We start from the raw sequence: 27,634 nt of genomic DNA on the forward strand, positions 1-27,634 counted from the left end.
TCCGAAAAAACGATGTGTCATGTCACCGAGCCACAATTATTTGGGACTGAAGAACATTCTGGACAATTCGAGCGAATGATTTGGCCACCCACATCGCCCGATATAAATCCCATCTACCATTGATGGAACATAATCGAGAGGTCACAGAATCCTGCACCGTCTACACTTTCGTAATTATGGACGGCTATGGACGCAGCATGGCTCAGTATTTCTGCTGGGGACTTGCAATGAGTTGTTGAGTCCATGCCACGTCGGTCCGGCTCACAAAATGCCAGGAAGTTCCATAAGAGCGTGCACCCCACTGCAGAGTGAAAGTTTCATTCTGTAATCTGAGAACCTACTTACGTAGTGCGGAAAATTAGGTCTGGTTAACAAAAATATTCATTTTGTGGGTGACATGTCGTCAGTCATTCTGAATAAACTGCTTAGTTTATATAATGTGTTTTCCATCTAATTACAGTTCCGAGTAGTATTTATAGACGCATTTGTCCGACAGGAAGTGGTTTACTTTAAGAAGCATTCAGTCTTCTACAGACAAAGACAGATTATGTTGTTTTTTTATCTTGCAAATCTAAGGAAATTAATACAACAGTTTCCCTTTTCCTTCAATAGGGCTGTCTATCATTACGAATTATGAATGACAGACCTTTCTGTTTCCACTTTGACAAGTGAGCAGCAACGAGAAAGGTTTAAATGGAATACGGCCTGACGAAACTCTTTGTTTCCACAAAAACCTGAAAATTTAAACATATTTGAAACACCTTCAGTTAAAACTTGCAGGATGAGAGGCCGTGGTCGATGTATAAAATTTCCACCTGACGTTTCGTCTCCATCTGCGGGAGACATCTTCTGAGGTAGTCCGGCTACTGCCGTATCAGTGTTTCTGTGCCATGGTTGTTTGTGTGATTGTGCATCCTCCGAGAGACACATTAGGAAGCAAACGAAACGATATTCGTTAGAAGACATGTACCCGCATATGACGCACTGACTATTTGTTATCAGTTTTAGCACATTAGCATATTTTACTCAATTAATCATGTCATACACACAGCATATGAATTGGCGAGAACCATATTCTTGTACAGAGCAGCTAGTGTAATAAAGCAAGTGTGAGCATCAGATATTGGGCTTGATAGTCCAAACGTATTTATGGAGTAAAATGATGCTTATTTAAAAATACTTGTGGTTGGTTGCGTTCTCCAACAGTACTCCTTAACATAAGAACAACCACTGGGGTAAACAGGATCCATCATCTGTAAAATAACTGTTACTTTTGCTTTCTTTGTTTTATTAATAAAACTATTATCACCATAAGCTGACACACTCTATTTTATTAAGTGGCCAATTCAGTTGTTGTTCACTTTCGGTAACAACTGCTTTGTCATCAGTGAACCACGACAGACAACCCTCATCGCCTCTCCATTACACAAATTAAATGTTAGTGCTGACTAAGCACTGTGGTATCTATTAAAGGGATAGAGAACATGTATTCTGTCGTAAATTATCAACACCTTTCTCAAAATCTGCAATTGTGGTATGTGTACACTTGTGACTAACTCTGCTCTCTGTCGTTATTATTACTCCTTGATTGCCCCTGCTAATCCTAAATGCAAATTGTCATCTCTTAATCTACTTTCAATTTTCCCTTTCTTTCTTCAATGAACTGCTCTTGTGAATATTTCTGACGATTTGCCGCTGTTGGTTTTTTCGAAACTTTTTTAAAAACTGATGGAACTTCGCCAGGTACATATATTTCTTCATGAGTCTGTAGTTCTTACGTTTCATTTATGTTTCATCAGTACTGAATATTTTATGCTTCAGAGTTCGTGGAAATCTCCTTGATCTCAGAGACGGAAGTATTAATCTTTTCAATCACCATCTTGCTTTGTACGCTTATTTTTGACTAATCACATATTTTCTGGTCAACTATAAAGCTCCTCCGAGTATAGTTTCCATCTTCTCTGTTTTCTGCTTCCATTACCAACTTACCTTTTTCATCCTAACTCACTGTTTCACCTAAATTGCAAAGAGTGTCCATATATTTCCACACAGATTGTTCGGTGTTTGGGTATAGATTTATCAGATACGCCTGAACATTAATGAAAATATAATTTGTTTGTATGTTTGGCCATCTTCCGCAGTTTATGAACAGTTATTATTGGTGCATGTGTGTGTGTGTGTGTGTGTGTGTGTGTGTGTGTGTATTAGAGAGAGATAAATTAGCTGCGATTGAGACCGGGTGGCTGAGGGATAGGGGGAGAGACGGTTTTCTCTCTGCCCCATGAATCTAATCTCTCTCTCTCTCTCTCTCTCTCTCTCTCTCTCTCTCTACGAAAAAAATTAATTCTCATCTTGGCATGTAACCAGCACTGAAAGCATATCAATAAATATTGATACTGTGTTGAGTGCTGATATATGTAATTATAGTAAAATGAGTCTGCAGTTTTACAGAGTTGAGTGAAGTGACATAAGAAAAAATTGAATGAAGAAGGGTAAAAAACTGCAGTCAACTTACTTTCGACCTTAAACTCCGGTAACAAAGAAGACAACAGCAGTATTCCGCAGAACATCTACATAGGGAAAAATGCCTTGAGTAAATTGTACTTCCGTGTCATGAGCAAACACAAATTTTAATCTATAAATACCGAAAGTATAGAAATATTACGTATCCATTTTTCCAGAATGGCCACACACGATGCTTTATAAACAAAAACTAAATGCATCTGGCGTAAAATATTGATTAATTTCACGTATTTTAACCATAATGCAAGCAGTTGAATTTCTTCACTGTTCCTTTATAAGGTGTAGAATAATAACCGCTAACAGTCACAGTAGAAGGTGACTTTATTTAACACATAACCGCTTTCGGGCTTGTGCCGATCTTCAGGTTGTTTTATCCAGGTAGGCCTACATATTTCCATACTCAGTGTTGGAGACCACTGTTTAAACGAAAACCAAATAATATGATGGACACTGAAAAGACACAAATGAAAATTTGCAAGTGGCTAAGCGACATTTGTTGCAAAATACTATAGTACTTACATCAAACTGGTGTATCCACGTCGTTTTCAGTTTACACTTATCACATTTTTGTGTAAAAATATTTAGTTTTTTACATGTTGTTCTCCAATGATGTTCTATGTACGCTCAGTTGGAGATAGAACAGGTGATCGAGTAGTCCAAGGCAACTTGTCGACACTCCGTAGAGCAGGTTCGATTACAACAGCGGTATGTGGGTGAACGTTATCCTGTTGGAAAACACCCGCTGGAATGCTGTTCATGAATGGCAGCACAGTGGGTCGAATCACCAGACTGAAGTGCAGATTTGCAGTCAGGGTGTGATAACCAGGAGAGTGCCCCTGCTATCGTACGAAATCGCACTCCAGTCCGTTACTCCAGGTGTAGGCCCAGTATGTCTAGCAGGTTGGTTGCAGGTCTTCAGTTGATCGCCTTCTAATCAACACACGGCCATCACGTACTAAGGCAGAACCAGCTTCCATCAGAAAACGCAACAGGCATCTACCCTGCCCTCCGATGAGCTCTCGCTTGACTTCACTGAAATCCCATATGATGGTGGTTTGGGATCAGTGGAATGCGCGCTACATGACCTCTGGCTCGGCGCTATCTTTGAAGTAACCGATTAGTGACAGTTTGTTGTGTCATTTTGGCACCAACTGCTGCTCAGATTGCTATTACAGATGCAGTACGATGCACCAGCCATACGCCAAACGCGACGGTCTTCCCTTTCGTACCGCCACGTGGCTGTCTGGAGCCCCGTCTTCTTTCGTTCCTAGTTTTTCGTGACCACCGCTGCAACCAATCACGTACGGTGGCTACAACCCTGTCAAGTCGTTCTGCAATATCTCAGCCCCGTTACACGACCTCATTCAGGGATATTCTCATAATAGCGTCATCGTTGCCTTAAAGACATTCTTGATTAATATCAATTCACCACGTTCAATGTCAAAGGTGACTAACGGTGACGACCGTCACTACGTGTATTTAAATCAAACGTGATCTGCATCCTCATAGTGGCGCTACTAGCGCCATTCCCACGTGATTGGCACGAAATTTGAACACATCTTTTTTCAGATGTAGAAGCAAGTCTGCCAAATTTCGTTTATATCACACAACTCCTTCTTGGTGCTGCTATATTTTCTGTCAATGTAATTGTGATGAGAACCTTTGTTTTTATATTGATAATTTGCATTTAGTTATGTTATCAGTTTTGGTGGATTGTTGTGTGTGAAGTATGCATGTCCGAGTTTTGTTATGTTTCTTGTGTAATGTGTATGAGACGTTACAGAAACTCTTGTTTTGCTACAAGTTCTAAGGGTAAATATTCATTCTCTTATGATTAAATGTCATTAAGAATGTTTCGATTGATGCTGTATTGTTGACATTTCTGGCTTTGTGGTCAAGTGTACTTTGAGCTGATACATTGTGACCAGCCAGGGTAAAGTCGTTCTTATAATAATCTGTTGGCTGGGTTGGGTTGTTTGGGGGAGGAGACCAGACAGCGAGGTCTTCGGTCTCGTCGGATTAGGGAAGGACGGGAAAGGAAGTTGGCCGTGCCCTTTCAAAGGAACCATCCCGGCATTTGCCTGGAGCGATTTAGGGAAATCACGGAAAACCTAAATCAGGGTGGCTGGACGCGGGATTGAACCGTCGTCCCCCTGAATGCGAGCCCAGTGTGCTAGCCACTGCGCCACCACGCTCGGTTATAATAATAATCTGTAATGTTTAGATTTAGTCTACTATTAATAAACGATGAACTGAAATTTGTTTGAAAGAACCACCAGGAACTTCCTCTCTCCCACTCCTACGCTCCTTGCCGTTTGAAGGGCGATAAACAGAAATGGAGAAGTTAAGAGGGACATCTCATTCATCATTACAACCTAAAAAGTGCTCTCCGAGATTCTTCTGAAAAGACTAGAACCATATTTAAAAGAGATAATAAACATGAAACAAGCGGGACTTATCAATATTCGACCCACCACCGATCAGGTATTTGTACTAAAAGAAGGCATACCAAAATATTGGGAATACTAAAAGAAGGCATATCAAAATATTGGGAATACCACGAAACAATGGTAGTAAGTTTGTTGATTTTAATAAAGCCTACGATAGTGTAGAGTGTTTGACAAGATGAAAACTTTTGGCATACGGAAGAATGTTACAAGTCTTGCCTTGAACTGTAAGACTCGAAAGGAACAGTGAAAATTGAAGCAAAATATTCCACCGCTTTCGCCGTAAAAATATAATAATACACGAAGAACTGGATGCACTGGAATATGAATACAAGTTAATTTACTCGCCTTTGCAGATGATGGAGACTTAATCGCTCAAAATCTAGATGATCTCAAAATACTTACAAGGAAGCTAATTTAAAAAGAAAGGGCCAGATGTTTGTAGCGAACTGACGAGGAAACAGAATTCATGAGGATAGAAAAAAATAACAAAATTAAAATATGGGAAACACTGCAGACCGGTAACCTCGTTTTCGAAGAGGCAGATGAGTTTAACATCTAGGAACTGCAGTGAAAAGCAGAAATTGTGATAAACAAGAAATAAAAGCGAGCATCAAAGTGGCATCCAGTGTGTCATATACACTCAACAAATTTTTGGCAGCCACTTATATCAAGAGGAACTAAAATAAGAATATTTTGAGTTGGCTAATAACTTCGAGTGGTCTTTTTTAGTGTAAGTTTCCACAGAAATAAACAGGAAATGAACAGCAAATCAGTCAGTACTGAATTTGTTTACCACTTCCAGGATTCAACAAACTGGTCAGTGCCTCGACGGTAGAAATAATCACTCGCAGAAGTCGACCACCCAAGCCTTCAGTTCCAAGTCATTGCTGAGCGAAACGCCACGCAATGAACTCCAGATGGAACAGAACAGATAAAAATCCGTAGGCGACAAGTCGGTAGAGTACGGAGAATGCGGTACCACGTCGTAGCCAGGCGTCTGAATGGCTTCCTTGGTGAAGTGAGAGCGTTGTCGTGTTGCGGAAGAACGCCATGTCACCGATCAGGTCGGGTTTGCTGGATAGCGTTGTTGAGTAGTCGCATCTGTTGAACGTCAAGTTCTGCGTCCATTGTTTGGTTCCAGTTAAGCAGTTCGTGGTGGATCATCTATGCCCTCGAGCATCATGTACATCCTGAGTCGCTTGAACCAGTTTTGAGCTGTCCTAAGAAGCAGCGTTTCTTCGCCATCCACTTGAAAAATCTCTCAGCTTCCGTGGTTTTCGCACCTCGATTACAAGCAAAAAGCCGGTATCGGAAATGCTCTTTCGTCTCGACTTGACACTCCATTTAAAGACCTGAGAAGACCAAAACGTATATCAGCATAAACAAAAACAAACACACTATTTTTTTGATCTCGTAAGTCTCTATCGAATAACCTAAAACGTGTTGCCAAAACATGTTATTCTTCACGCAAAATTTTCACTTAAAAAGGACCACGGCTTATTGGGTCAACACAGTATAAAACTTTAATCAGACCAGTGCGAAGCAGAAATATAGAGAACAGGGAAGTATTAAGAGAGAAAGATAAAAACTTTTAAAAATAAAATCTGGGAAAGATGTACAGAGCAATTTTTAAGGAAGGACAATGGCGAAGAAGAAAGAATAGGGACCTCAGGGACATACACAATGGACTAGATGTTATTGCAGAAGCCGAGACAAAGAGACTGAGATGTTTTTAACATGACTGTCTGACTGAGATGTGCCGGCCACGTCTGTAGCAGAGAGGGTACGAAGATTGAGATGTCAGAGAAGAGAGAAGTAGTATTGATGACTGTGTCTTCTGCAAAAACTTTGAAGTTACCATTAATATTCTCCGCCAGGTCATTAATATACGACACGAACAGCTAGGGTCCCAGTACACTTCCGCGGGGTTCGCCTGAATTTATTTCAGTTCCTCCACATAGCGGAACATATATAGCAGGTGGCTACAATGCGAACAAGGCAACATGGGCAGTATTCCTGGATATCGTAAAGACTTTCGACTGTCTGTGGCAAAACGGCCTCACCCGCAAACTGAGCGATGCTACTAGAATGAAATTTTCACTCTACAGCGGAGTGTGCGCTGATATGAAACTTCCTGGCAGATTAAAACTGTGTGCCGGACCGAGACTCGAACTCGGGACCGTTGCCATTCGCCGGCAAGTGCTCTACCAACTGAGCTATCCAAGCGCGTCTCACGCCCCGTCCTCACAGCTTTACTTCTGCCAGTACCTCGTCTCCTACCTTCCAAACTTTACAGAAGCTCTCCTGCGAACCTTGCAGAACTAGCACTCCTGAAAGATATTGCGGAGACATGGTTTAGCCACAGCCTGGGGATGTTTTAATCTGCCAGGAAGTTTCCTATCAGAGCACACTCCGCTGTAGAGTGAAAATTTCATTCTAGAAACATCCCCCAGGCTGTGGCTAAACCATGTCTCCGCAATATCCTTTCTTTCAGGAGTGCTAGTTCTGCAAGGTTCGCAGCAGAGCTTCTGTAAAGTTTGGAAGGTAGGAGACGAGGTACTGGCAGAAGCAAAGCTATGAGGACGGGGCGTGAGTCGTGCTTGGTTAGCTCAGTTGGTACGGCACTTGCCCGCGAAAGACAACGGTCCCGAGTGCGAGTCTCGGTCCGACACAGAGTTTGAATCTGCCAGGAAGTTTCATATGAGCGATGCTAGCTTCCCCAACAGATTCGTTCGTCACATAGTCTGCTACCTCACAAACAAAACGTTCAACAGCGCATTCAGGGCAAACAGTCGACATGACACGTTATTCAGACTGTAGTAACAAATAGTGGTGTACTGAGGGGCCATTCTGTTTAGCCTTTACATTAACGACATTCCAGCAAACAAATAACATGATGCTAGCCGCACGGCTATTTTGTCTGGGACTGGGAACCGTGAAACACAAACTCACGGTAACAGACTGAGTTCACTTGGGGAAGGCCTTAGTCATGGCCAACCGAAAGTTCATAAAGCTCAATTCCCTCAAAATTTTAAATGGTACACAAGCAACTTGCCAAACATGAACCAAAACGATTGGCCGTGTCTGAGGGCTTCTCCTTCTCACTATTGTTGAGCCTTCGCTACAAAAATGGCGTGCTGAGTAAACGTCGACAAATGTGATGCATTTCTATTCACACGTTGACTGAAGCATCTGCACAACTATTAATACTGTAGACAAAGGAAACTGTAAACACGTCCAGTACGTTTGGGTACAAAGTCAGGTACGTCAGAATATGGCCTGACTGGAAACTGTCTTGGGGGTCGACCATACACAGTACGGTGACCAAACAGGTCTGACTACACGGTCCAGTCAAGTAATGTGACCAACGCATTGTTCGATGTCAACGTGCAGCAACCACTCGCAGACGGCAGGTGGCAGCACAGGCAGTGGAGGGTAAATAAAGCACGTCGGGGAGATTTGGGAAAGAGTACAGTCGTAAAGTGGAAACGTAACGATTTATATCACGTCCAAAAGGAATGATCATTGACTTTCAGACCAAGGGTGAAAACGTGTCTGAAACGGCTAAGTCTCTCAAGTGTTCGCGTGCCGCCTTATCTAAAGTATACCGAGTCATCGACTCAGATGCGCACAGTTACAGACACCACTCTTACCACTTTTTGAAAATAACTTCAAGGCAGAGTTAGATATTTTTGACGAGAAGTAAATTTTATAAAGATTGTCATTATTGTGCAATCAGAGTTTCATGATACAGTACTGACGCCATGTTGATGTTGTAATATGTGGTTTTATAACAGGAGTTTTCGAGATTAATATTTTCACTGAAAATTATCACACAGTAACTGAAATCGATTTGCTGTAATAAATAATTGCAAACCTCTTACGACTGATGCTCCAGTTTTCTTGTTTATAGTATTAATATTGCAGTCGTTGAGCAGATGTTTCCAATGGAATCCAAGCCCAATAAACACATTGCTAGTTTGATTTTGTTTCACAGTATTTATTTATTGTGTTTTCAACTTACAATGCCATCGTCAGACATTTAATAACGATTGTCGCCAAAGAAGTTACAATGTTTGTAAATGCATAGTAAATGACATCTTGGTCAGGACGGTCGTAATGCAATGTAAAAAGTAAAAAGTAATAAATAAATATAAAGGGAGTAAACAGGGAAAATCTTTAACACAGGACTGAAAAAGCATGCCTACATAACAGTTGACGTTAATAAACAAAACCAGTAGAATTAAATGAATTGAGTTCTTGAGAAAGCTACTTCAAGACGTATAAAACATGCAGAGTGATATACAAACCAATTAAAAGAAAGCATTATCAAATGTAAGAACAGAATATATGAAGAACTTCCGCGCTATCAATAAGATAGACAGAAACGAGTAAATGTAGGAAAATGGAGGAATGTAAGGGAACATACAGTAAATGCCTTTTTTGGGAGAGTGGTGGTACTGCATTTTATAAATAAAAAAGGTGAATAGTATACAAATACAAAAGGAGCAAACAGAAAAAACATTAACACATACTCAAAAACTGTTCCTGCAGTAGTCTGCATTAGATAAATGAACCAGGTAAAATAAAAACAGTACTTGATTAGACAGCTTCAAGAGGTGTTAAACGTAGAAAGTAATACAAGTACCAGTTAAGGGAAAGACTTGAGAATTTTAACTACAGACTATTTGGATTATACAGCCAATTTCAGTAAAATAAAATAATTCAATGAATACAGGAAAATGGGGAATATGAGGGACCAAAGATTGTGGGAAGTAATGAAGAACTGAAAGGATATGTGAAGTTTGGAAGAGGAGAAGTATTAAGTTGCATCAGGTCATTTAAGATTAGATCTGGACTGTGAGGTAGATGTCTGTTAATTTCCAGGGCTTCCAGCAGATTAAGTTTTTTGGCCTTTATTTGCTAAGTGAAGGACATGGAACTCTGGCTGCTAGTTGTGGCCCTCACTCAGTTCATGCTCAAAAAATGTGGGGTCAGAATTTTGCAACATCCAGTTACGTTCATGTTCAGTGAGTCTACTTGCTATGTCTTTACCTGACTGACCAATGTAAAACATGTCATAATCAGAACAGATAATTTTGTATACCCAACTGTTGTCTAATAACTGAGTCATGTCTTTGCTTTTGAAAATACTCTTAACTTTGTATGAAACCTTATACTTGCAGGATTTCATTGTTTTTGCTACAATCTGTGATACCTCTCCTAGACACGCTAATGTACACCACTTCTTGCAGACAGTCGAAGGGGCAACAGATGGAGCTTAGAGGAGGGGTATAAATTTCTGTTTTTGTTTCCTACGCAAGATGTAGACAATTAGGACTGGATTTTAGTCGTTGTTAGAGGCAAAAAACTTTATTGTATCTACCTTTCTTTCAAAATCATCTGCGGACAGGGGGACAGATATGAGACAGTGTGACACTGAGTGAAAATCTGCATGTTTGTGAGCTGTGGGGTGTTGTGAGCAAACTGCTATTAATTTTATACAAATACATCAATAGTTATAAATTAGTTATTGAGTAAGCTCTACAACCATACCAAAACAGATTTCTCCACATGTACATAAACGATTATATCAGCATCCTATACGATTATACCAGCATCCTATCAACCTATATATTTATTTAATGAGATCTTAGGAACTGCATGTATGTAAGATTGTGATGTGACTAGCACAGGACTGCAGCGCAAAGCTGAATAAGGTATCAGGTTAGCTTGTTGCCTCCAGTTCCGTTCGTGGAGTATAAAATTGAATAACGGCAGTTATTTTGCTATGTTTAAAATTAAATAACATGGAATGAGGTTGCTAATCAATCAAGACTATGTGTTCTGTATATTTAAAAATATAAATGTTATCATATGTCTAATCTCAAGAGTGTTGGCCAGGTTGTAAGATGCTTTATTGAGTAAAACAGTGAGTCACATGACCAAGTTTTCAAATAAGAATGTAGTGCAGAGTGCACGGTCTTTCATCTTCGTCTCTTGGCTGGCGATGTTGGCTTAGGTAAAAAGTTTGTGGGACAGGGAGCCACTCGAGTTTAAGTGTTACTCGAACTCTGATGTGCAGCAGTTCAGTATTACAAATATTTTCAAAGTCTGAGTGCCAGTGGACAAAACCTTATAGTCAGGCTAACACTTACTGAATATATCAACTGCAGTGAATTTTTTACTGTATAAAAACATCTCGGCACTGATTGAACTTTGATATTTCTTTGCAGTTGTACTGGTTTAATGTAGAGCTCAATGCCTTGAGTTCAAATTCGTTACGGTCAACAACAGCTGCGTTTGCACTGCAGAATTGTTTTGGTTGCTTGTATCTACACTGTGTTGAGTAACAACCAATCTGAGGGCACCAGTCGAATAAATTTGTGTGTGACTGGAATAAACGAACAATCAACGATTAATCCTTTGCTTTTAAGCCGTAGTATTATTCTGTGGGATCATATTCTTAGTGTTTTTCCTTTTAATAAACATAATAAATTTACTGATTCGTTTAATTGTATCACTGATTCTCATTGCTAAATTAAGGTGCCTCATATATGGTCAATGCTCATATACGAGCTTAAAGCAACAGTGCATGACCGAATCTGTTTTGATCAGATGAACGTTATTCAAATCTATAGTCTCATACTCTTACTCTGGTAACAGGTAGCAACGAACTGATACTCGCTGGTGATTTATTTCTCATCACTGTCTTCGACCCTCATTGAGGCATCAAGTTCATGCTCTCTAATAAATGCAGTCATGCTTTTCTGGACAACCTCTCCAACAGGCGCACAGAGTGCTATAGCCAGCTGCAGTACTGACATCTAGCAATAGAATTTAAATCGGTCAGTCGATGCACTGCCGTTCCTTTGCAAGTCTTCTGTTTGACCTTGTTCACAACTTTGCGGCAAACCAATCTGAAGTGTTAAATGGCGCAACGTTTCAGATTTCCTTCCGTGGCCGCTGCTAACTAGTCAAGTTCGTTACCGTTTGGATAAAACGCACTACCTGCCGCAATGTCCGAGTAATGGGCTGAAGTGTTATGCGGTAGCTGCAACCTGCGTAAGTGGCACTGTTCCTCCCAGACAACCATGGAAATAAACGTTTGCCTTGCACGTGGACCACGCAATAGATGAAAGTTTGTTTGTTAGCGGAACACGTACTTTTTTAAAAAAATTGTGTGACATATCAAACCTAAATACCTGTGCCACTCGTTTCAGCTTATTCAACATGTGCTCTCCGAACAGCATAATGTGGGCAGTAGTTTTGTCTCTCGTTTGTACACTTTTTCGTTGGTTATATCTAGAAGACAAATAATTAACCAGTGTAATATGAATCTTGGTCATGTACAGCAGCTGCATAGTAGAGGTTACGACGTTTAATTCTAAATGCCGCCAGGTTACTTCATATAACATCTCATAGTATTCCTTTATTTGTATTATATGGATCATCACTTGATAGGCTACTTTCTCCACTGCAGCTTTCTTGGTTTTCATTTACAACGTTATGATCCTCAGTGAATGTACTTTTTTCGTAAGCATTGCCTCAGCTCTTGCTTACACACTAGGATGCTTTCACCACATTATGTATTTTTTATGACTTTGGTTCTTCCTCTAATGTAGCCTCTTGAAAACCGTCCAATGTATTTTAGACAACTTTTTTGTTTTAAAAAATATTAGGCTATAACTGTACAGGACGCCAAAAAATAAAACAGGCCCATAAAATATTTCATCATCCGTGCGAAGAATGGATGACATAACTAGAGTCGCCAATCTTAAGGTGAACGATACATTTTCTGGGCTTGTTTCGTTTTACATACGCTGTATAACGATATATCTTGTAAGTCTTGAAGTTTTTCACGCTTGGTCCTACAGGAACCAAGCTGTTTCAAAATTTATCATCCTGGAACTTGAACAAAATGCATTTCTTATTAGTGATGAAGGACCATATTACATTAGCAAATTGCAGCATTGTACATTATGTCTATTAATTTTCCTTTGCCATTTAAATCACAATGAACCCAGGAGGTCGAAGTAATCAGTCTAAAATCAGATTTTGTGTGAACCAGGCATACACTGCTTAACATATGGGTACATGACAATAGGGTTAATGTTCGTTCCTCCATATGTCATTACAGATCATTAAAAACTTTTAAATTCTCCATAAACAATAATGAGTGTTCAACAAAGTGATGAAAACTTTGAGAAATTCCTAAATAGTTTACTTGGTTCTTAAATGAAACACTTCCACCTAGACTCTGCACCAATAAAATTAGAAATAAATTATATTGGATTACCCAGGGCATAAAAATTTCCAGTGTAAGGAAAAGGCAACTGCACAGAGAATTAAAAATAATAAAGATAGTGGTCTCATTGAATATGTTACACTCTATAAAATCATATTTAAAAGAATTGTCAAGGCAACAAAACAACTGATAAATAACAGGATAATTTTAAACCATTAAAATAAGGCAAAGGGAGCCTATAACCAAGAAATTTCAAAGAAGTACTATTGTAAGTCTAACTCAAATGTACTTTAATGAATTCTTTATAAATGTAGCAAAGTCTGAAGTAAATGTAGCAGATTATCGCAACAAAGTGAAAACCTGTGGCCTAAATGAAAATTCTGAATACTTCACAAATTTTTTGAATGTTTCTGTGGAAGATGTAGAATATGCAATCCTAACATTAAAAAACAAAAAAACTGCAAGTTGGTATGGAATACTCTCCAAAGTTATTAAAGCTGTACACAATAAAACTGCAAAACCACTAGCTCAAATAATAAATCAATGTTTTGAAGAGGGGTGTTTCCCAGAGGTACTGAAATATGCTGAAGTCAAACCACTCTTCAAAAATGGGTTAAAAGAGATCATGGGAAATTATCGTCCTATCTCAATTCTCTGAGTCACGTGTAAAATGTTTGAAAACCTTGCTGTTGCCCAGGTCCAAAACTTCACTGCAAAATATTCTGTTAATTCTACAGAATCTATTTGGTATTTCAACAGGGGAAAAACACAATAGATGCTGTGAACAGTTTCATTGAGAAAATAAATACGTCATTACACAAGATAAATAAGTTGGCAGGAATTTTTTCCGGCCCCACAAAAGCTTTTCCTTCTGTAAACTATGCATTGCTTATTTACAAACTTGAAAAGTATGGCATTAGTGACAGTGCCCTACAATGACTCAAATATACTTATCAAACAGAAAGCGAATAGTCAGAATCTCTTGAAATGTCACTCCATGTTAGGCCCAGTCCTATTTCTCTTCTATGTTACCAATAAACATCAGCTCCCCATCAGTTTTGTTTGCAGATGATAGTTCTGTCTTGGTTGAAAATCAGTATCTGGAAGGAATTGTCAAATATGTAACTTGATTTCAGTTAAATGGGTTGAATCTAAACTTATCTAAGACGCACATGATGCAATTCAAACCCAAACAGTCAAAATGTGAGCAGATTAAGGTTGTTCACAGCAACCAAGCTATAGAAGAAAATGACTCAGCTAAATTCTTAGGTTTACATGTAAATAAAAATTTGAGTTGGCAGGCACAAACGAAGTGAGTAGCTTTGCACTTGCAATGCAAATATTATCAACTGCAACTGACATGGATAAACGAAAAGTGGTATTGCTTTTTGGGATAACTCGACAAACATAGTGGGGACACTAAAACACAGAAAAAATTCATTTTAAATATGTGTACTGCAAATCATAAAGATCTGTGTCATTTATTATTTATAATATATCCACCGATATATATATACATATATATATATATATATATATATATATATATATATATATATATATATATATATAGAGAGAGAGAGAGAGAGAGAGAGAGAGAGAGAGAGAGAGAGAGAGAGAGAGAGAGTACTAGAAACAAAGAAAATTTTATGCTCCCCTCCCACTGCCTTGAACTGTATACCCACAGACCTTAGTACATGGGAATGAAAATTTGTCATAAATTAAAAGCGAGCAAGTAAATGTATATGAATTTAGGTCCACTTGAAAAAAGTTATAGTATATGGGAAACTGACACTGAAATGTTATCAGTCAGTGGATGACTTCATGTAGGATGAACGATAAATTTGAACTGTATACAATGTGTCGTATACTCCAAGAAATATCATTATACTGTTATTATTTATCTTAGTGCTGATATTTATTAGTGTAAAAATCATTGTAACTGAAATATAAATTTTTTACATGTCTCCTTTAAGCAAACCATATGAATTGCAAATGTATGTGATGTGATGAATAAACCACAATTCTACAATTCTTCTCAATTAAATTTCCATTGTGTTGGAACATTCCTCAGTATTATGAACTTATGAAGCTACAGATGAATTGAGTAAATCAATACAATAATATGAAAAACATTCATTGTGATGACATTAAATTGTAAATAAAACAACATTAATTTGGTCTCCTAGCCAAAGAATTTATTCATGAACAAGTAATGGAAATACACTGACTATCACAAAGTTTGTAAAATATTTACACTTTACAATCACATCCATATCCAAAATGTTCTACACACTATTTCGATGTATTGAAGATAACTTCATTATCCCTTTTATGTGACATCTTGATACTGAAGACCCTTGACCATCAAATGAATTACATTTTTAATATTCGCCAGTGGCTACAAGCAATGGCCAAAAATGTATCTATAAAGAGTGACTTGTTAATGTCCAGTCCAATGATAAACATTACTTTACTAAGCATCTTTTTGCAGATGGAGCCATTACAATTTCTAACTCCATGTGTGATGATATCCATGAATGATGTAGTGAATGCCTTTCATAGACCATTTAATTTCGTCCGGCTGGCACAGTTTTCCAAGAAACTAGGGAAGTGGTCTGTTTATAAACGCTTGAAAAGACGATTTACGTTTTAACGAAGTTTACCCGCTTCGCTAATTAATGAGGACATTGTCATCAGTCCCCACGTCCGTTTTGTAAGCAGAAGAGGAAAGAAAGAAGGTTAGAGTTTCACGTCTCGTCGACGTCGAGGTCATTAGCGACGGCGGCGTTAGGAAGACGAGGATAAATCGAACATGGGAATGCGGAGGCTTCCATCCATTAATTCAGAAACACTGAAAATTGTAACTGATAATCTTAAATGAATCGCACCCATACAGAGTTTCATTCACTTCTCTTTTCCAAAGTAAAGCTATATAATTATAGCTTATGAATACATTCTTGGTAAGTGCTTGATAATAAGTAATCGCTGGTGACACTTTTTACGTAAGTCTACTTTGTTATTCAGCCTTGTTAATCAACTGGTGAAGTTTAGGAAAGCACTGTTAGATTTTGAAGAACGAATGTGGGACAAAGACGAAGAAACTAAAACTTTTAACTACAAAATCGTTACGGGCAATTACAATTATGAAAGTGATATCATTACTGGGTACAGGTTTCTACGTTCATAAAAGTATTAGAGGGAATCAGACAGAATGTAAATATATCTCATGCAGACTATCTGTCCTAACAATTAAATGTAAAAGACAACTTTGATGTGTCGATATCGAAAGAGATCACCAAGAATCCGGAAAAAAGAGAAAAATCTCTGAATATTTTAGAAACCGAGGTATCAAAAATATAGAAGACAGACACCATATTTTTTTGCATCGCTCACATAGAGAAAATAAATTTGGAGATATACTAGGGCATCACCCAGACCACAAAAGAAGACAATACAAGCGGTGTGAAACTGATCAGTCTACTTTAAGCCTCTCGCCCGAAACGAATGGGTTCTTCAGAAGGTTTCTAACACAAGCCAAAACTTGGATATCTCCCTCCCCAGTGTTATGATGATTTCAGTTAAATCGTGCATCTGTTTCTAAAAAAGTACTAAGGGAAATATAAACCTGAAAGGAATACGGAATGGTGGATATGATCCTGATCATTACCTCTGCAAAATTAAATATCAATTTCTAGATGACAAAATTCGAAGAAAATCATAAAAACTAAGGCTTACGGTAACAAAAGAATCAATTCACAAATATCAAGACGAAATTCAAATAGCTTCACATGGTAACTGGTAAGAGCTATCTGAGGAAATTAATAATGCTGTGCGCAAAACACCTGGGTCAATCAAAAATAAAAATAATATAACGGTGAATGAAAAATGCAAAGAAGATTTAATATATTGCCAAAAACTGTAAAAAGGGACATGTTCAATGGAAATTGAACAGTATGATCAATTTAAACAAGAAAGAAAGGAAACAACAACGACAATTAAAAGTATTCAAAGAGATTTTGAAAAGAGGAATTTTTTTTGAATGGAGGGCAACTTTTATAAATGTTGTGGCTTTTCCTGGATTAGCGGAAGAGTCTTGTGACCCATTTTTCACTAAATCCTCACTAACAGGGGGCACTCAAGTGTTCTTGCGCTATAAGACATATTTAGACAATGCTGAGCCTGCAAAACTCGTCATCTGAGTCTTCTGAAACACAAAGGATCTGCACCAGAGGTGGGCACAAATCGGCTCAATGAACAGCTCTCCAGCTCGGCATGGAAAAAGAGCAGAGTTTGCGCTCCGGCGGTTGTTAATCTTGTAGCTGCTTGCACAGCTTGTAACAACTGGAGAAGGGACGCATGTCAAACCAAATATATACCGGTGACATTGTTGGGGTGTCTAATGTCTCGTTCTATTCAGTGAATTAGATTCTGGTGCTCAATAAATAGGTATAATTCTATTCCTTTCCTTAGATTATGCGTTAGGAAACAAAAGTAATTAGTTTGATGTCTGATAACCAAATTCCTCTTTGACTGCAACCTATAGTCATAAAAATAAAGTAAGCCAACACAGAAGCTTATTTACAATACAGCATAATCAATGACCCACAAATTAACCTAGGTTAAGCACAGAAATAAACGAATAAATATTATTCACTGTAATCAAAACATAGGCTGGTCTGTTGTAGTATATCTGAAATGTCATTCAGCAGAAGATGTGGAGGTGAAGAAGATGCGTTATATAAGGTGCGGTTGATCTTGCAGTTCGCAGAACTTAAGTGATGTGCATCAGTCGGAGCGGCTCTTCGTGGAGATTTATGTATCTTCATTAAATAGTACAGTTTTTCATCAACATACGTTGAGCCGAACATTGACAGAAGTTTGGCAGCCGTTTTGTGCATATTTGGGAAAACTATTTGCGAAAAATATTCATAAAAATGTGATAAGCTTGTTCGTAATTCATATTTAGTCTTCAGTTCACTACCACGTCGAATTATGAGCAACTCGCACTTTAGAACAGACGGAACGTCATCAGTTATTACAGTACCTGAAAAAGGCGCAGCAGACACTTTCAGATCCATCGATAAATCAGCCAGACCACTAAATCGGTTGGAAAATTCCTTACAAGACTCGCAAGAGTACCTGAAAAATGTCTGCAATTGAGTTAAACTAGATTTCCGCATTAACAATTTGGGAAAACGGGCTAACTCACTTTTCAACACCTGACGCTGCCAAAGCTCCAAGAGTTGCTTGAAAGCAGTAATGTTGTCTACAAAATGAGTAATAAGTATGTTGCTTCCATGCAACTGAAGATTAAGTTTATTCATGTGGAATGTGATGTCGGTGAGATATGTTAACTCATTAATCCATTTAGGATCAGTGAATTCGTGGATGGGACGCTCCTTCGTTACAATAAATAAAATTATTTCGTCCAATAAATTAAAAAAGCGATTCAATGTATTACCTTTACCGAGACAACGAACTTCACAGAAGTACGCAATATCACCAAATTCACACTCTGTATCCTTCAGCAGATCTTTAAATCGTGTATAGTTCAGTCCATGACTCTTGCTAAAATTAGCTGTTGTCACTACTACGGTCATTACATTTGGCATTCTGACGTTTTTTGCGCACGGGTTTTGTTGTCGAATCAAACAATGCAAAGGTATGAACCTCAGTTCATGTTGCAGTAATTTGCTTCTCTCGCGACTTAAAAGACTGCTCTACATCCGACCATGCAGAGTACTCTATCAGTGGTCACTGAAACTAACTTTTCCCACGGTAGACCAAACCCGATAAATACATCTTCCACGCAACCAGTATGTCATCACCTATCGTGGTGTCTTTGACATAAATGAAGGAGTTCCTCCCTTACTACTAGGTTTGTATAAACACCTCTAATAAATATTGCCAGCTGAGCTGTGTTCGATAAGTAGGTACTCTCATACACTCCTGGAAATTGAAATAAGAACACCGTGAAGTCATTGTCCCAGGAAGGGGAAACTTTATTGACACATTCCTGGGGTCAGATACATCACATGATCACACTGACAGAACCACAGGCACATAGACACAGGCAACAGAGCATGCACAATGTCGGCACTAGTACAGTGTATATCCACCTATCGCAGCAATGCAGGCTGCTATTCTCCAATGCAGACGATCGTAGAGATGCTGGATGTAGTCCTGTGGAACGGCTTGCCATGCCATTTCCACCTGGCGCCTCAGTTGGACCAGCGTTCGTGCTGGACGTGCAGACCGCGTGAGACGACGCTTCATCCAGTCTCAAACATGCTCAATGGGGGACAGATCCGGAGATCTTGCTGGCCAGGGTAGTTGACTTACACCTTCTAGAGCACGTTGGGTGGCACGGGATACATGCGGACGTGCATTGTCCTGTTGGAACAGCAAGTTCCCTTGCCGGTCTAGGAATGGTAGAACGATGGGTTCGATGACGGTTTGGATGTACCGTGCACTATTCAGTGTCCCCTCGACGATCACCAGTGGTGTACGGCCAGTGTAGGAGATCGCTCCCCACACCATGATGCCGGGTGTTGGCCCTGTGTGCCTCGGTCGTATGCAGTCCTGATTGTGGCGCTCACCTGCACGGCGCCAAACACGCATACGACCATCATTGGCACCAAGGCAGAAGCTACTCTCATCGCTGAAGACGACACGTCTCCATTCGTCCCTCCATTCACGCCTGTCGCGACACCACTGGAGGCGGGCTGCACGATGTTGGGGCGTGAGCGGAAGACGGCCTAACGGTGTGCGGGACCGTAGCCCAGCTTCATGGAGACGGGTGCGAATGGTCCTCGCCGATACCCCAGGAGCAACAGTGTCCCTAATTTGCTGGGAAGTGGCGGTGCGGTCCCCTACGGCACTGCGTAGGATCCTACGGTCTTGGCGTGCATCCCTGCGTCGCTGCGGTCCGGTCCCAGGTCGACGGGCACGTGCACCTTCCGCCGACCACTGGCGACAACATCGATGTACTGTGGAGACCTCACGCCCCACGTGTTGAGCAATTCGGCGGTACGTCCACCCGGCCTGCCGCATGCCCACTATACGCCCTCGCTCAAAGTCCGTCAACTGCACATACGGTTCACGTCCACGCTGCCGCGGCATGCTACCAGTGTTAAAGAATGCGATGGAGCTCCGTATGCCACGGCAAACTGGCTGACACTGACGGCGGCGGTGCACAAATGCTGCGCAGCTAGCGCCATTCGACGGCCAACACGGCGGTTCCTGGTGTGTCCGCTGTGCCGTACGTGTGATCATTGCTTGTACAGCCCTCTCGCAGTGTCCGGAGCAAGTATGGTAGGTCTGACACACCGGTGTCAATGTGTTCTTTTTTCCATTTCCAGGAGTGTATATTGCAATGGAAAACACCAAGACATTCGAAATGGCTTCCAGTAATTGTTCCACAATATCACCTGACAAACGTTTGATCCGACGAGTTATGGTCCATTGCGACAGATTCAAACTTTCGAAAGAACATGATAATTGTGGGCATAGTTCGTCTGCTACGACTTCCAAACTGTGCTTCACAAATTCGCCATCACAAAATGGTCGCGAAGAACGGGCGACTAGCAATCTTATTCTGTACCTAGCACGAGTAGCTGCATAGGAACATGAGGCATCACATTTCTGTGTAAGAAATTAACGGATCTGTCATTTAAAAAGGAAAATTTGGTTTATTAGGCACCGTAATTAAGTTATATCGATTAAAAAGATTAAGTCTTAATTATTTTCAGCCATAATGACTATGTTTGGAAACCGTGACTGTGTGGGAAAATTATTTATTTCAAGTTTCTGCTACCAGTCACTTTTTATTTTATGCTTAATCTAGCATAACTCAACGCGTTTCGAACATGTTTTGTTCATCTTCAAGCGTTTGTACATACATACATACATCGAGAAATGTTACTTACTTAAACTAGATTAATCTAGAACACTTTGTTTTTACTGTAGCTGCTGGTGTGGCATTTGGTGGGGCGGTGGGGGGGGGGGGGGGAGGAGGGGGGCAGTGTATATCTAGATATCGAAGTCAGTGATGTCTTCTGCTGGTTTTCTTCTTTGTTGTTGACTATGTATATCACAGCAGTTACATTATCTTGCTACTTCACTTGCATCACTGTTGTAATGGCGGAGCTGTTGATTGCCATTACACTATTGCACATTATATTTTGTCACTGACTGACACTGCACAAATTGCTTCGATGTTATACACACAACACAAGATGTCTTCTATCACCCTCCAGACTTCCATATTGGATGATGTGATGTGTTCTGTAATGCCGTTTTAAACTGTACTTTTTATGCCTAGTAATTTACCACATACCAAACATTGTGGTCCTCCTTCGCTTTCGGTGAACAAGTAATCACACTCCCAACTAGGGTTGAAAATAGAACGCCACTTTACTACATTGCTTTGACTAGCCATTTCAACTACAGAACGCGGTGTACCATAACATAATATACTCAGGCAGGTACACTGCTATGGCTGTGCTTGAGCCTTGACTGCGCATGTCGCCATCTAGCCTTTAAAGCAGGAACTATTACATAGACGTCAGCTACTCTCGACTCCCCAGCTCTGTCCGTGCTCATGCAGGTGGCTCCCAGAGTGCGGATCTCTCTTTCTCCACCAATGATCTACACACCCACAGTACAGCCAGGGCCGTGACACTGCTTACACAACTTTAGACAGGAATGATAGTTGCCCAGCGCACACTTCTCCTCTCGGTGCTGATGTGGCATAAGAGACAAAAAAGTGATGTCATTTAAAAATGAGCGACGGTCTGAGTTCACACAAATACTGCCCGTTTTAGATAAGCACTGGTGTACCATATAAGAACTCTGGCCACGACAATACCTCTCCCTTGTTATCAAAATAAGGTACGACTTTCTTTGGTACTACGACATCCTAAACCATTGCACCAACTAGCGGTAGCTTACAGACCCATATAGTAGCCCTATGAAGTTGACACTAAACGTTTATTCGCAATAACGTGGACCCAAGCGCCTAATTACGTTACACCATGAAGTCGGGATCGCCGTCGGTGATGGCACTTCGATTACGGCGGGTCAAAAACAGTACTAGTGACTGCCTGGAGCCAGCTGTGAGAGAAGAAAGCGTTTGCTTGTCATTGTCCCAAAATGGGTCATGAAGCCGTCACTTTTGTAAGGTCGACTGGTAGGACCAAGGTCCGAATGCTGCTCACTTGGTGCCTTCCAGAGGGAGGCCCACCTGCCGGCTGACTTCCATCCACTGCAGCAGTCCTTTGTGGGTTTGGGGAACATGTAGACACCGAGTCGTCCTAAAAGTGCAAACTCTGCTGCTACACGCTACCCCGGTAGCAAGCACTGATGCTGCCGTCCACACAAGGATCCGTAGTTCAATTCTGTGTGCCATGGCGACCTGCGCACTGAGATGCTTATTACAAAAGAAGGTGCGGGCGTCATCCTGAACGGAGCTACAGCTGTACACAGGTGGGTCTGGAGTCCTAACTTGGTAGTTTCTCGCCGTCATACAGCTGAAGGGTGACATTGCCACTATGACTTGCTTACGCCTTGGGCATCCGTTGGCTGCTCGCTGCGATCAGCAACGTTGGCTCCCTAGGGCTAACATCCGACTCCGGTCACCGGCCATGTCATCATTACTGCAGACTTACGAATATACGAGGGTTGCCCAGAAAGCAGTGCACCGCATTTTATTTTTTTGTCAACCAAAAACAATGCTCCGGATGCGGAATGTTACATGCGTATTATTTGAAGTGTCCTGAGTGAGCGCGCCATGTTTCCGTCACTTCCGACAGATAGCGTAGCTGCAGGACAGTTTCAAGATGGAGTCTGTAGGTGAAGTACGTTACAAGCAAAGTGCCGTCATTGAATTTCTCACAGCAGAAAAAGAAACTATGGGGAATATTGAAAAACGCTTGTGCAAAGTCTATGGAGCATCTGCTATCGACGGAAGTACAGTTCGTCGCTGGGCACCGAAAGAGAGGTCATTAGAAGGCGGTTCGGCGGAGCTCCACAATTTGCAGCTGTCGTGGAGACCAACCACGGCTGTCACACTTGACATGTTGCAGCGAGCAGATGTTGTTTGTGCCATTAAAGGGTGCCATTCGTGGAAGACATTCTGAGGAGGACGAGAAGGTAATTCACACAGTGAAGGACTGGCTCTGCCACCAAGCACCAAGACAAGGATTGGTGTCGACAGGGCGTACACGCCCCCGTTTGGCGCTGGAGGAGGCCATAGAACGGGGTGGAGATTACGCGGAAATATAGGGTGTGTAGGTAAAACACCATTCTTTAGTGTTTTCGAGAACGAATTGTTGAAGAAAAAATGCAGTGCATTACTTTCTGGGAAACCCTCATACTTACGCCAGCCTTACGCTCTTGATTTATTAGAATGCTTGCACTTAGTTCACATCCGCCACCTCGCTGCAACCAGTGGTGGAGAGCTGAAAAGCGTCTTTGTCCAATAGATATATGGCTTTAGCACCCATCACAGAGGTCACTCAGCCCCACCCTCTATAAAAAATAATACTTATGATGTTCAGGAGACATTTAAGGACAGATTAAATGGATAACAAACCCCCTGTGTCTGGTTCATAATGAAAATAGCAGACTTGTCTTAAATAACACTGAAACTTTCGATATTTTTGAAAAATATTTTGATCATCTTCTTAATTATCCAGAAGTAATTCATAAAGTGGTATTCTCAAACAACAATGAGAATCCATTATTAATATTTACTGTGGCTATCAAAAAAATTGCTGAAGCAATTAAAATCTTCTAAAACAACACTAGCTATTTTTAAATGGTCTCTACCAAAAACTAAAACTCTACATTTACAGTAATCTGGAGAACAGAAAGTCAGGATAGTGTAAGGTAGCCTTGATACAGCCATTGTATAACAAACGCAATAAACAAGGCGTTAACAACTGTTAAGGAATTCCTTTGCGACCAGTTGCTTTTAAAATATTTTCCAATATTCTTCTAAACAGAGTAGTAACAACACTGACTGTCATTTAGGAGAATATCGAGGCAGTTTTACAAAGAGCAGATGCTGTTCTGAACAAATACTCAATCATGAGCCAAAGATGGCTGAGTTTAAAAGATATTTTAGTAATATTTGTTGATTAGAAAAAGACCTTTGATTCTGTTCACAGAGAAACAAGACACAGAATAATCTGAGAATCTGATGTAACGTCCAAATTAGCAAGCGTTATTCGTGAAACACAAATACAGCACCTAAAGCCGGCCGGAGTGGCCGAGCGGTTCTAGGCGCTACAGTCTGGAACTGCGCGACCGCTACGGTCGCAGGTTCAAATCCTACCTCGGGCTTAGATGTATGTGATGTCCTTAGGTTAGTTAGGTTTAAGTAGTTCTAAGTTCTAGGGGACTGATGACCTCAGAAGTTAAGTCCCATAGTGCTCAGAGCCACTTGAACATTTTTGAACAGCACCTAAAACGCAATTTATATGATAAATGTCTCAGCTCTTCGAAATAAACAAGGTGTATAGCAAGGCAACGAGAATTAGGAATGAAAAATCGAATGAATATAAGACTTCATGAATAACGTGGGAAAGAGGAATTAAGAATGTTGTAATACACTGTCGCGCTTTGGAGATGACTTTTGTATACTTTCTGAGCTGCGACATCTATTGTAATACAAATTAACCTTTTAGACGAAATAGCTAGTAGGGTCTAATTAGGAATCTCTACAGAAAAACCAAGGTTTCAATCAAAACGAAAAATCCAAGGAAATTTATAAAACAAATAAATTGGTTGTATAGGGAAGGTTAAAAATTAACTGTCTTGGGAGAAAATCCAAGAAAACGATTTAAAAAAGCTGCTATAGCAGGAAGGATACATGAAATGGGAAGTGCATTTGGTATAACTGAAGATCTTTACAATAAAAGATACCTGCCTTAAAAATGAAAAATGAGTGAAACAATTCTATATGCAAGCGAATGTGTAGCATCAAATTATAGTTTAGATACATCATATATACTAGAAAGGCGAATCATTAAGAAATTATTGGGTCCATGAGAAATCAAGGAAATTTGTGAAGCACAAAGTAACGGTGAAATTTATCGGGAACATAGAAAACTTATCAGAAGTAATTAAAAAATGAATACTGGTATATCTGGGCATATATATCGAAAGCAAGTGGATAGATTAACCGAAAATATCTTCAAATATTTGTGGGATAAAAGGTCAACAAGCTGGATCCTCGGAGTAAAAATGCATTTAGAAAAAAAGATAGAAAAAAGGAAGAAACCAATGTTTACACAAAATATGGAAGAATTCCAAGACTGCAGAGTGAAAAAGACTGGTATGAAGTGGTTAGAAGACAGGAAGGAAAAACATGGTAAATACACTCCTGGAAATGGAAAAAAGAACACATTGACACCGGTGTGTCAGACCCACCATACTTGCTCCGGACACTGCGAGAGGGCTGTACAAGCAATGATCGCACGCACGGCACAGCGGACACACCAGGACCCGCGGTGTTGGCCGTCGAATGGCGCTAGCTGCGCAGCATTTGTGCACCGCCGCCGTCAGTGTCAGCCAGTTTGCCGTGGCATACGGAGCTCCATCGCAGTCTTTAACACTCGTAGCATGCCGCGACAGCGTGGACGTGAACCGTATGTGCAGTTGACGGACTTCGAGCGAGGGCGTATAGTGGGCATGCGGCAGGCCGGGTGGACGTACCGCCGAATTGCTCAACACGTGGGGCGTGAGGTCTCCACAGTACATCGATGTTGTCGCCAGTGGTCGGCGGAAGGTGCACGTGCCCGTCGACCTGGGACCGGACCGCAGCGACGCACGGATGCACGCCAAGACCGTAGGATCCTACGCAGTGCCGTAGGGGACCGCACCGCCACTTCCCAGCAAATTAGGGACACTGTTGCTCCTGGGGTATCGGCGAGGACCATTCGCACCCGTCTCCATGAAGCTGGGCTACGGTCCCGCACACCGTTAGGCCGTCTTCCGCTCACGCCCCAACATCGTGCAGCCCGCCTCCAGTGGTGTCGTGACAGGCGTGAATGGAGGGACGAATGGAGACGTGTCATCTTCAGCGATGAGAGTCGCTTCTGCCTTGGTGCCAATGATGGTCGTATGCGTGTTTGGCGCCGTGCAGGTGAGCGCCACAATCAGGACTGCATACGACCGAGGCACACAGGGCCAACACCCGGCATCATGGTGTGGGGAGCGATCTCCTACACTGGCCGTACACCACTGGTGTTCGTCGAGCGGACACTGAATAGTGCACGGTACATCCAAACCGTCATCGAACCCATCGTTCTACCATTCCTAGACCGGCAAGGGAACTTGCTGTTCCAACAGGACAATGCACGTCCGCATGTATCCCGTGCCACCCAACATGCTGTAGAAGGTGTAAGTCAACTACCCTGGCCAGCAAGAACTCCGGATCTGTCCCCCATTGAGCATGTTTGGGACTGGATGAAGCGTCGTCTCACGCGGTCTGCACGTCCAGCACGAACGCTGGTCCAACTGAGGCGCCAGGTGGAAATGGCATGGCAAGCCGTTCCACAGGACTACATCCAGCATCTCTACGATCGTCTCCATGGTGTCTATGTGCCTGTGGTTCTGTCAGTGTGATCATGTGATGTATCTGACCCCAGGAATGTGTCAATAAAGTTTCCCCTTGCTGGGACAATGAATTCACGGTGTTCTTATTTCAATTTCCAGAAGTGTAGATGTAAGAGTAGTGGAAGAAGAGATTAGAACAGAAAATAAAAGAACAAAGAATAGCGATTTGAAATACTCAAGTGGTCCATAATCCTCCCATACGAGAAGAAAAAAGTTGTATAGCACTTTAAGCTCTTAAGGAGCTGCTCCACTACAACACTTTCTCGTTAGTGCTAACGTCGTGGATTGCAATCATAGGGTAGTTCTTTGTAAATGGCGTGAGGCTTTCGTTGTTCGACAATTGTAATAAAAATGGTTACATCCAGTTTCTTGAATACAATACTTCTGCTTCTACAAATAATTAGTTCTCATTATTACTGAAATAGAGCGTGAACTGGTCTGTGGATGTAATTCAATGAAAATTAGTGGGAAAGTAGAAATTACTGCTCGTCCGCGAATATTTATTATAGTTGATTTTGGAAGGTAACCGCAGGTCACTAAAATGGGTTGAAGAGTACAACATCACCCTTCCCGTGAAGCGAACAGAAATCTGGCTCTTATTGACAGACCATGTCCACCTACTTTCCACGTCCATTATTATGAAATAATATACAGTATGTAGGGAGTATGGAACACCTTTAAGAAATGATATAAACTGCACCACGCAATACACAGTTGTGCTTAGCTATTATTACTTTGACAGCCGATTTTGGTCACAGTTCTGACTATCCTCGAGCTTTAGAGGACG

This window comes from Schistocerca cancellata, chromosome 7 (genome assembly GCF_023864275.1).
Source record: "Schistocerca cancellata isolate TAMUIC-IGC-003103 chromosome 7, iqSchCanc2.1, whole genome shotgun sequence".
In the NCBI taxonomy this organism is placed as follows: Eukaryota; Metazoa; Arthropoda; class Insecta; order Orthoptera; family Acrididae; genus Schistocerca; species Schistocerca cancellata.